At 46.2% G+C, this 12,533-nt stretch overlaps 1 long non-coding RNA gene across 2 annotated transcripts in view; it reads left to right on the plus strand.

Annotated features, from left to right (window-relative positions):
- LOC140206405 (uncharacterized) overlaps nt 1–12,533 on the plus strand; it is a 42,696-nt gene that overhangs the window by 26,292 nt on the left and 3,871 nt on the right. The window contains exons 3-4 of one of the 2 annotated variants that reach the window (XR_011888137.1): nt 2,684–3,077; nt 4,392–5,633. This is a non-coding gene — a long non-coding RNA (uncharacterized lncRNA). Of the gene's footprint in view, nt 1–2,683; nt 3,078–4,391; nt 5,634–12,533 lie in introns of those variants that run through there. The other variant, XR_011888138.1, reaches the window with a different exon arrangement.

A 12,533-nucleotide genomic window follows, 5' to 3' on the forward strand; every position in this document is an offset into this window, starting at 1 on the left:
ACGATTGATCAAACTACCGATCGCCACAGCCCCATCAAACTCCGCATCCTCTTAGACAGGCTCAGGCTCCCCTGCAAATGGCTGCCTAGAGTGCATCAGCCACGGTATTGCTCCGACCCGGATGATACTGGACATCAAAGACAAACACTGCGTAGACAAGTTGCCTACACTGGCTGATAATATTCATGTCTACAATACATGGGACAGGTGGTTCAGTGCCAACAGGATCCCTGACTACGAGAAAGCCACAATTTGGTATCTTCATGCCCATTACCTGAACCTCTAGCTCTCGAAACCCAAGGTAAGGAATATCAAGACCGTTTGCAGCTGTTGGCCTAAGCCAGCCAGCAGTGGACAACATACCCTCGTCCTCTCCATTCAAATGTTCTCTAAAGAACTGCTCGGTCAGGGTGCTTACCTGACTACCTGTGTCCAACAGACAACGGACAGCAACACCTGATATTTCAAGCCCCACAACTGGACATGTCCCTACAACGCGCTGCAGCAACTGGTCACAGGATCGCTGTACATTATCTGTATCTATGAGGTTCCGCCAAATTGCCCGACTCCCAACCTCTTGAGGGCAGGAGGATGCAGGCTCCACTTCCCTTGCACCCCGCTTCTGTGGGCAATTCTTGGCCAAATGCCCTCCCACCTGACACTTGAAACATATTGGTTGCCCATCTTCTGTGAACCTGGGCTGTAAATTACATCTGCCACTAGTAGTGCGTGTAAAATCCCTCTGCACAGTGAGAACTTTCACTGCTTGAGTCAACTCACAAAGGGCTTTGCCCTGCTCTGCGACCACTTTAAGGACGTCATCCAGTGTGACAGACTCCGACTCCTGAGCTTTAATAGTCAAGCACTGTGCCTGGCCACCGCTACACTTTGACTTCCCAGACTTTGTATTTCCCAGGTGCTCTTCTACGAGCCACAGACGCGCCTCCTCTCTCACTTCTATCATTGAGGACTCAGGGTGGCCCCGCACGAATCAGTGGAACTCCCTTCTGAGGGAAGGATCCCCGATCCCCTCTATAAATTGATCTCTTAGCACCACCCTCTCATTGGTCACAGCATCGGGGAAGGGCTTCAGTATCAAGATAAGAGCTTGGGCTCGGGCATGTGAAAACTCTCTTAAATCTTTACCCTCACGCTGTTTGCGACTGTAGAAGCTATGCCACAGCTGGGGTGCACTACGCTTGTCTCTAAAAGCTTCCCTGAGATAGGTGAACAAGTCATTAGCCCGGTCTTCCCCAGCATCACTGTGCATACGTGCTTCTTCTAAGGCTGCACCCCTGAGCAGGGACATAACAAAGTCATAATGATCCTGGTCAGACTGATTTCCACTATGAAGTGCACGTTGTACTTCTTCAATAAAGTCATCAACAGACCTCCCATCTTTCTCAACATCCCCCGTAAAAGGACCAATGTGTCTTTCCCTTGGGACATATACATAGGACCTTTTGCTTAAATTATCTATGGTTGCCATGGCTTCATCATAGCTACTACGCAATTCCCTAATTTGTTCATTCAGATCAAGTTCAACTGGTGTGTCCTCTGAGCGTGACGTAGTAAAAACTCAAGTCTTTAACGTTCACACAAGCCTGCAAAAGGGAGCTGCTGCTGTCCTTTGCTGCAAACGTGAGGGCTTCACGGCCCGCAGTTCCCGGGGTCCACGTCACCACTCTGCATCCTGACGTCAGTCGCTGACGTCCCGGTCTGTTCCCGAGGCTCCAGCGTGCTCTCCACAAGGCTCTACCGTGCTCTCTCCTTCCCCCGACGGGAACACGGTCCTGTCTTCACCACCACCGTATTAGGTATTGTAAATCATACTGCATACAACAATCAGAGACCCTCTAAACTGGCTTGGAATTAGCCCCACTCCTGGTACCAGATTTTGTAGCCTGGGGAAAAGTACACACTCAGGACAACAAATACTTTTTCGGGTTTTAATTCCTTTATCGGTTTTCGATGTTTAAGTGCCAGAAGAGGGTTGTGAAACAAAACAAATGAATTTACAAACAGTTCTTGCCATTACAATCTCAGTTTAACTTTCGATCCACACCCTTGTGTATGAACAGAATTACATTTGCAGTGTTAAAAGATACCAGAACTAATATGGTACAAATACGATAGTGGCAATCCTACTTGGATGGTGAGGAACTTGGTATAAGCCACGCTACCCAGCATTGATTTCTTCACTCGTGGAAATCTAAAGCGTCCACATGTAAAACATGTCAGATTATGGATGTTCTTGATTCACCAACAAGCATAAACGAATTCACATGGATATTGTCAATTAATGCTCACTTTTCCTCACCATGCCCAGCACACTCTGGGAAAGATCTCAATTCCAACGCCTTACCACATCTTCAGCAGAAAGCAAAATAGTCTCGCCACTATCCTGCGCGTGTGTAATGACATCACCATCTCCCTTAAGGGCACAGACAACTACTCTAGCATTACCCGGATGGCTGCCTAAGTACACTTTCAACAATCTGACAGTCACGTGGTCACATATGTATTGCATTGTACTGCTGCTGCAAAAGTCAACAACTGTTGCAACATATGTGGACGATATTAAACTTAATTCTGATTCTGATCTTGGTGTCAGGGGACTTCTTTCAGTTCATCTGCAAAACAGCTTATTCTTCCTTCCTCATGTCTCTGTTTTCTTTTCAAGGTGGCTGGGGTTGTGTCGGAGTCTGTGGTCTACGGTTCGAACTATAGTTCTTCACAAGCGCTGGCTTTTCACTCTGGCCGTGTAGCCTGACATTTCAATATCTCCAAGAGCCTTCAGGGAGCAGCCCTGGACCCAAGTCCTCACCAGTTTCTCCGACGGAAGCATTGTGGAGACAGAAGCATCGCCCTGCTGTCAGAAGAAGGCCCCCGCACTCGAGTGACCCTCTTTCCTCTCCCCTTGATAGTGAGTGACAGCCTGTCGGGCCTCAAGTCGGGGGACTCGGAGAAGCAACGTGGAAGATTGTGAGATTAGAACAGTGAGCAGCTGGTCTCCCTGTCTCACTGCAGGAGCGCCCTTGCTGGTGGTGGGACAGAGCCGGCTGAGATACAGAAATGTTAGTTTGTGCACTGTAGCTTTTGATTGGCTCTAGATCAAGGTCTCTTTGGGGGCTTTTGTTATTGCTTGCATGGTGAGGGGGGGGTGCCTCTGCTGGGGTAAGTGGGGGGTAGGGGAAGAGGGAGGGGCAATGCTTCCATTGCACCTTGTGCATGGGAGTGGGAGGATGGGCTTTGGGGCTCTGATATTCATTCTTTAGGGTTTCCTGTTTTGTGGATGTCTATGGAGAGTAAGGATTTCAGGTTTTATACTGTATATGTTCTGAATTTTCTCTGTAATGACATGTTGTATGTCCTCTGTCCTATGTAATAATTTGTAGTTTCAAAACATTAAGTTAATTGCATGAAAAAGACGGAACCGGGAATGTGAGCCTTCTTTTGTGCTAATGGGGCTCGCACTTGTCAAGAAGGTGCATTGGCGCCACCTGCTGTAAAGGAGTGTGACAGGAGGTCATGATGGGGATCAGATCCTGCCTCCCAAACATGTTTTAATTAAAAAGTTCACCAGGGCCCTACACAACTTAACCACCCCTGCCTCAGGTGCCAGAAGATCCTGCAAACTAGGTGCCCCAGATCTACCCAACAATTGCCTGGACAGCTTCCCACCTTCCAGTGGGTATCTGTGACACGCCATGATCACACGTTCCACTGTGTCTGGGACCTTACAAATACCACACCACTCATTCCCGTGCTTACCAACAAGTGCCAAAGTGGAGTGCAAACTCATATACCCAAACCTCAGTCTCACCAACCACACATCTTCCCTCCATTCCTTCCCAAAAGGAAACTCACCGGGACTGATGGAAACAAATTGTAATACCTCCTGCAACACACATCAAAGTTGCTGGTGAACGCAGCAGGCCAGGCAGCATCTCTAGGAAGAGGTACAGTCAATGTTTTGGGTAAACGTCGACTGTTCCTCTTCCTAGAGATGCTGCCTGGCCTGCTGCGTTCACCAGCAACTTTGATGTGTGTTGCTTGAATTTCCAGCATCTGCAGAATTCCTCGTGTTTACTTCATACCTCCTCCCTGTCCCACTCCTATCCCACAATTTATGCCCTTTCTCAATCCTTCACTTTATTTTGGCTTCTTCCCCTTTCCTCTCCAGTTCTGATGAAGGGTTCTGGCCTGAAATATTGACTGTTCATTCTTTTTCATAGCTGCTGCCGCCTCACCTGCTGAGTTCCCCCAGCATTTTGCGTGTGTAACTTAATACAAGATTTGGCTTCATACTTTCCGATATTGACTGTAATACCTACCTCTGACTTAGTAAGTGTCTGTTTTGCTATAACATCTGCCCTGTCATTACCCAGCACACCCACATGTGCAGATACTCAACTACACCGAACTACTATTCCTGCACTCTCAAGGCAAGAGTCGAGCCGGTTCTGCTCCGCCACGTTTAACCCTGCTCTCCACGGCACAGGGTCTGAGACTGTGAGACTGCTCCACGTTTTGTGCCTGCGAACTTCGTGGCAGTTTGCTCCGCTGCGAGATGAACTGACACTGAGACCATGGGCCTGCACCAGCTCCTCTGGGATTGCGCCTGTGGACTCAATCTGGTTTTGAATGCTGTTGCTCATTTTTACTGTTTGTATGATTTGTCTTTTTTTTTTCTTTCTCTGCGCATTGGGTGTTGGTCTTTTTTTAAACCGTGTTCTTTAGGGTTTCTTGCTTTTGCTGCATGGAAGCAGTCAAATCTCCAAGGTTGTATCGTTTGTGCATACTTTGATAAATGTACTTTGAGCTTTGACATATAGATTATAGGGGGGAGGGAAACATCCTCCCTATTATATTACACTTCCATTAACAGATCCGGTCTCCTTGAATGCTTCAGTTCCAAACTCTGCAGTACCGGGGCAGAGTCTGAGCAGTTCACATGCCTGTTTGGCTTAACTTGTTCAACCTATTGCAGACCAATAATAGTTTGAAAAGGAAGAATTTCAGGTAGTATACTGTATACATTTTCTGATATTAAATGGAACCGTTGAACCATAGACAACTATATTCTACCTTGCTGTATTTGTGTCTGGAATGGTCTATCTGGATGGTGCATAAACAAGAATAAAGTTTTTCACTGTACTTTGGTATCCATGACAATAATAACCGACACTTGTACTGAGGTGGACTCCAGCCAGACAAAAAAACATCGCTTAAAAAAAAGTGTTGTCTTTGTGTTTAGCTAACATCATTACAACTCGACTGCAGTTGGAATTAGGAGCACTGAGTACAGCAGAAGACCAGACAGACACCCATCCTAGTACAGAAGAGCTGTGTTCCAGAATTGGCCATGGCTCTAAAATCTTGCCCCAAAACATTTACAGGACTGACACTGATCTGATCATGCGGAAGCTTGCCTAGTTTTGACCAGACCACACAAATCAGAACAATTAGTCAACATCAAAGTAAACTTATTATCAAACTACGTATACATCAGTGTGTGCTACCTTGAGATTCATTTTCTTGCAGGCATTTACAGGAAAATAAAGAAATACAGTAGAAATTATGAAAATCTATACAAAGACTGACAAACAACCAATGTGCAGAAGACAAATTGTGCAAATTAAAAATAAATAAATAATATTGAAAACATGAGTTGTAGAGTCATTGAAAGTGAGTCTGTAGGTTATAGAATCAGTTCAGAGTTGGGGTCAGTGATGTTATCCACACTGGTTCAGGAGCCTGATGGTTGTGGGGTAATAACTGTTCCTGAACCTGGTGGTGTGGGACCTGAGGCTCATTGTGGTGAGTGAAGTTATCCACACTGGTTCAGGAGCCTGATGGTTGTGGGGTAATAACTGTTCCTGAACCTGGTGGTGTGGGACCTGAGGCTCATTGTGGTGAGTGAAGTTATCCACACTGGTTCAGGAGCCTGATGTTTGTAGGGTAATAACTGCTCCTGGACCTGGTGGTGTGGGACCTGAGGCTCCTGTACCTCCTGACCGATGGTAGTAGTGAGAAGAGAGCATGGTCTGGATGGTGGGGGTTCCCGATGATGGATGCTGCTTTCTTGTGGCAGCACTGCTTGTAAGTGTGTTCAATGGTGGGGAGAGCTTTGCCTGTGACGGACCGGGCCGTATCCATCACTTTCTGTAAACTTTTCCATGACTGAACATTGGTGTTTCCGTACCAGGCTGTGATGCAACCGGTCTGGATACCCTCCACTGTTTGTCAAAGCTTTAGATGGCATTCCAAATCTGCACAAACTTCTAAAGGTGCTGTCTTGTCTTCTTTGTGATGACATTTATGTGCTGGTGCCTCCAATACAACAACCTCCACCCTCCTGCCAACACAGACCAAGGGCAGCATCTATCCTGTTGTCAGAACCATTGAGGACTCCCTGTGATCGATAAGATAGACTTTAACCCTCACAATCTCTCTCTTTCTTTGTTAATCTTTTTATTGATTTAAAAGGAACATAAATACAAACGAGAACTATCTCAAATATATATATATATCAATAACCATACAAACAGAGATTGAAACAGACATTATCAAAATCATACATAGTATTAAGCTAGTGTATAATATATAATAAAAAAGAAAACAGCAATTCTCCTCTTATCAGTTCGTAAAGAGGAAAGAAAAAAAACTTTGAATTTTAAATGAGAAAAAAACCCCACTACACTATACAAAAAAAAAGGGACTGGGCGGTCCATTCTGAGGATATGACCAGAAAAGAAACAGAAAGACTTTCTGATCAAATCTAAAACTTCGGAAAAAAATTGGAAAAGTAATAAATCAAATTAAATGAAAATATTGAATAAAAGGTCGCCAGATTTGCTCAAATTTAAAGGATGTATCAAATATCCGAGTTCTTATTTGCTCTAAACTTAAACAGGACATAATGGAGGAAAGCCAATAAAAGACAGTAGGTGGATTAGAATCCTTCCACTTCAGTAAAGTGGCTCTCAATTTTACCAATTGATTTACCCACCGGTTTGTTTCCAATCAATCACGCAATTGTCCTCTATTGGCATCAGATTGCCCAATCAGCGGGCACTGTGGCATGAGGAACTTCCCCTCCTTGACTAGAGCCGCTCTGCCCTCTAATGGTCACAGTCAGATACTATGTTAGTTCACTCGCATTAAATATTAACAGAATCATCTGTAATAACCATGATGTATCTTGTTGTTTTGCAGCAGCAGTGCAATATATTAAAAAATGATTATGTTAGAATTAGGGCAGCATGATGGTGTTGTAGCTCACACAATGTTTTACAGTTCAGGTGACCTGGGTTCAATTCCCTCTGCTGCCCGTAAGGCGTTTCCTCCCCCAGTCCAAAGACGTACCGGTTGGCAGTTCTCTGTGGGCTACAGGAAATTGTTCCAAAATTCCTCTCAAGTATACATCTTTTGTAGTAGATTTGGCCCCGTACATCATGGGCAAAGCCCTCCCAAACATTGAGCACATCTACATGAAATGCACCCCTCATCAGGAATCCCCACCTCCCAGGTTATGCTCTCTTCTCAGTGCTGCCATCAAGGAGGAGGGTACAGGAGCCTCAGGACTCACCACCAGGTTCAAGAACAGTTACTGCCCCCTAAGCATCCGGCTCCTGAACAAAGGGGATAACTACACTCACTTGCCCCATCCATTGAGATGTTCCCACAACCAATGATCTCACTTTAAGGACTCCTTATCTCATGTTCTTGTTATTTATTGCTATTTATTTATAATTGCATTTGCACAGTTTGTTGTCTTCTGCACTCTGGCTGATCTTTCATTGATCCCGATATAGTCATAGTCATAGTCATACTTTATTGATCCCGGGGTAAATTGTTTTTTGTTACAGTTGCACCATAAATAGTAAGTAGTAATAGAACCATAAATAGTTAAATAGTAATATGTAAATTATGCCAGGAAATAAGTCCAGGACCAGCCTATTGGCTCAGGGTGTCTGACCCTCCAAGGGAGGAGTTGTAAAGTTTGATGGCCACAGGCAGGAATGACTTCCTATGAAGTCAGACGAGAGATAACCCAGGTCAGGTTTCAGACCACAGTACCCAGGTAGATTCTTCGCATGGTGGCGGTGGTGAGGAGGTGGAGGTAAGAAGAGGAAGGTCAAGTGGCCAGTAATGGCAGATGAGAAGGCTTGGCGTGTGTTTGATGAGGATATCAGTATGATGTTGGAGAACACTCTCAGGGGAACATCAAAGAGAAAGTTGGAAGTGATAGGCGATATGATTTACGATGTTGGAAAGTACAGGTTTGGTTTGGTTGAGTTGAAGAAAGCAAAGCCTACACAGCAACCAAGCAGGCGCCAGAAGGAGATTAGCAGGTTGAGGAGAGAGCTTAGATCGTTGAGACAGAGGTGGAAGGTAGCAAGTGAGGTTGACAAGCCAGGGCTTGCTGATCTCTGAGAGCATTTTTGAATAAAGTTAGCATCACTCCGTCGTGCAGAGTCACAACGTAAAAGGAGAAAGAAGAGAGAGAAGGCAAGAAAGTCGTTCTTTGAGAACTCTCACGAGTTCACAAGGAAACTGCTTGATCAAAGTAAGAGCGGGCAGCTTAACATCTCTCAACAAGAACTTGAGGATCACCTGGCAAGCACTTCCTCTAATGAACAGCAGGAGGCTCCTTTGCTTGACATTTCAGGGCTGGTGAAGCCTACCAAGCCAGGAGTGAAGTTCAATCTGTCAGAACCCAAACCGGCAGAAGTTGAACAGTTCATCAGAAAGGCAAGGTCAGGTTCAGTGCCAGGACCTAATGGAGTACCGTATAAGGTGTTCAAGAAGTGTGAACAGCTGAGGAAATACTTGTGGAGATTGTTAAAGGTGGTGTGGAGACTAGGTGTTGTTCCTTTGTCATGGAGTGAGGCTGAAGGAGTATACATCCCGAAGGAAGAGAATTCTTCTACTTTGAATCAGTTCCGACCAATTTCACTTCTGAATGTAGAGGGGAAGATTATGTTTGGCATTCTGGCAGAAAGAATATCTTCATTTGTGATAGAGAATGGATTAGTAAATACCTCTGTGCAGAAGGCAGGAATACCAGGCTTCCCGGGATGCCTTGAACATTCTAGTATGATATGGCATACCATCCAGGTTGAGAAGAAATCTGGCTGTAGTTTGGCTTGATCTGGCAAATGCGTATGGTTCTGTTCCCCATGTCCTGATTGAGTTTGTGATGGAATTCCTATGGATTCCTGCGAAGGTGAGGAACTTTGTTATGCAGTATTACAACGATTTCCAGATGAGGTTTTCCACTCAGCAGTTTACAACTAGGTGGCAGAGCTTGGATGTTGGAATCCCAGTGGGATGTGCAATTTCACCCATCCTTTTGGTGTTAGCCATGGAGGTCATTGTGAGGGCTGCAGAATCAGTGGGACCAGGTGTTGCACATGATGACGGAGAGGAGTTACCACCAATACGAGCGTTCATGGATGATCTCACCCTTTTGGGTCCCAGCACGGAGGCAGTGGAAAGTGTACTATCTAGACTTGAGGAGCTAATGGATTGGTGAAGAGTGAAGTTCAAGACCAAGAAGTCAAGGAGCCTTGTTCTTAGGAGAGGAAAGCCGGTTGACTTTCATTTCACCCTTTGTGGAGAGGAGATTCCATCCATTCAGGACCAACCAGTTAAGAGCCTCGGGTGATGGTACACAGAGGAGCTGAGAGACACCAAGAGGGTTCAAGAGACAGCAGAACAGATCAGCAGAGGTCTGATGTCTGTCGACAAGTATGGCTTGCCTGGCAAGTTGAAGTTGTGGTGCTTGCAGTATGGACTGATGCCACGGATAATGTGGCCACTAACTGTCAATGAAGTGGCAATGTCCCATGTTGAGGCAATGGAACGGAAGATCAACAAGTATGTGAAGAAGTGGCTTGGAGTACCGAGCAGTCTCACCAATGTTGCAATCCACAGTGGCCAGACAAAGCTTACCATCCCAGTGCAATCCCTTGTTGCAGGGGTCAAGGTAGCCAAGGTAAGATCATTCTTGATGCTTCGAGACTCAAAAGACCCTGTCATCAAGAACACCCAGCCGGATGTGAGATCAGGCAGGAAGTGGTCAGCCCATGTAGCAGCTGATGAGGCAGAGTCTAGATTGAAGCACAAGGAGACTGTTGGGTCTATCCAGCTAGGCAGCCAGGGACCTGCATGGACAACCCACAAGTGGTGGTCATTTTCTACAGGTAAGGAGTGCCGTGAGCTTGTAACACAAGAAATACGAGAGGTAGAAGAGGAGAAGAGGTTAGTTAAAACAGCTGGCCTGGCCAAACAAGGGGCTTGGACCTGGTGGGAAAGTGTTGAACAACGATATCCATCTTGGAATGTTCAGTGGCAGATGGAACCGCTCCGCATTTCTTTTCTATGCAGAGCAGCGTACGATCTGCTCCCAACACCCGCCAACCTCAGCACCTGGTATGAAAATAAGACAGACAGGTGTGCTGCTTGTGGCGAGAAGGAACATCTCAAAATATCTTGAGTGTATGCAGAGTCAATCTTTCCAGCGGCATGTACACTTGGAGACATAACAACGTTCTCAAAGTTGTAACAGAAGCGGTTGAGCAGAGAGTACCGCAGCACAACTTATCTCATGCTCCATGCTGCACAGAACATCGCATATCATTTGTGAAAGAAGGCTCCAAGTCAAGGGTGTACAGCACAGGCTCACGATCAAGCATACTTTCTTCAGCCAATGATTGGTGTGTCAAGGCCAACCTGGACGGGAAAGGCAGTTTCCCGGAGCAAATAGCTTTCACCACATTGCGTCCAGATATAATCGTATGGTCTGACAGCAGTAGAGAAGTGGTTATTGGTGAACTCACAGTCCCCTGGGAAGACAACATCGATGAAGCCCATGAGCGCAAGTTAACCAAGTATGCAGAGTTAAGATCAGAGTGCAGAGACAGAGGGTGGAAGGTCTCATGCTATCCATTCGAAGTAGGCTGCCGTGGGTTTATTGCGTTCACTCTCCAGAAGTGGCTGCGTGACCTTGGCTTCACTAGAAGAGAGATCAAGTCAACCAACAGGGCTGTAGCTGAGGCAGCAGAGAAAGGATCAGCATGGGTGTGGACCAAGTATGTCCAGAGGGGCAGATAGTCAGACAGTGTACACATATCTTGCAAACCCTTCAGTAGTTGCATAGACACCTGAAGAGCAGACTATCTGTTGGATGGAAGTGACCAACAACTCTGATAGAGACAGATGCCAAGTTTTTAAGCTCACCAGTGGGAGGTAGTGCTTTAGCACTGCTGGCCCACCATCTCGAGGGAGTCTTGATCATAAGCGGGCCGAAACTCCTGAAGACAGGTGGCAGATCAACTGATGATCCCACTGGTGATAGCACAGGACAGTTAACATCTTAGTCCACGTGTATTTTGTAACTCTGACGCTCTGTGCTGCATCTCGGTGGAATGAGTCTCTGGCTGAATGTACTCCTGTGCCCACCCAGTACATTATGTAGTGGATGGGAGACACTGTCTAAGATGGCATGCAACTTAGACAACATCCTCTTTTCAGACACCACCGTGAGAGAGTCCAGTTCCATCCCCACAACATCACTGGCCTTACGAATGAGTTTGTTGATTCTGTTGGTGTCTGCTACCCTCAGCCTGCTGCCCCAGCACACAACAGTAAACATGATAGCACTGGCCACCACAGACTCGTAGAGCATCCTCAGCATCGTCCTGCAGATGTTAAAGGACCTCAGTCTCCTCAGGAAATAGAGACGGCTCTGACCCTTCTTGTAGACAGCCTCAGTGTTCTTTGACCAGTCCAGTTTATTTTTACTATTATAGTATAATATACTATTATAGTAATATAGTTACTATTCCATAGATTTGCTGAGATTGCCCACGGGAAAATGAATCTCAGGTTGTATGTGGTGACATAGATGTACTCCGATCATAAAATTTACCCTGAACTTTCGAACTTCGAAATACTGGAGGAACTCAGCAGGTCAGAGAGCATCCATGGAGGGGAATAAAAGTCGATGTTTCAACCAGAGCAAGAAAGTGAGGTGGTGATCATGGGTTCGTTGAGTGTGTGTCTTCAGGCTCCTGTACCTCCTCCCTGATGGTAGCGATGAGAAGAGGGCACGTCCCGGGGGATGGGGGTCCTGATGGCAGCAATGTCCCGGGTGGTGGGGGTCCTGATGGCAGCAATGTCCCTGGTGATGGGGGTCCTGAGTGATATTCGCTGTGGTTTTGAGACACCGCCGTTTGAAGGTGTCCTGGGTGCTGGGGAGGCTGAGTCCATGATGGAGCCGGCTGACGTTGAAACCTCCTACAGCTTTTGATCCTGTGCAGTGGCCCCTCCATACCAGACAGTGATACAGCCAGTTAGAATGCTCTCCACAGTACATCCATAGAAATTTGTGAGTGTTTTTGGTGATACACCAATTGTCCTCAAACTCCTAATGAAACATAGCCACTCTTGTGCCTTCTTTGTAACTGCTCAGTACGTCGGGGCCAGGATAGACCCTCAGACGTTGACACCCAGGAACCTGA

The sequence above is a fragment of the Mobula birostris genome, chromosome 12, assembly GCF_030028105.1.
Source record: "Mobula birostris isolate sMobBir1 chromosome 12, sMobBir1.hap1, whole genome shotgun sequence".
Lineage (NCBI taxonomy): Eukaryota > Metazoa > Chordata > Chondrichthyes > Myliobatiformes > Myliobatidae > Mobula > Mobula birostris.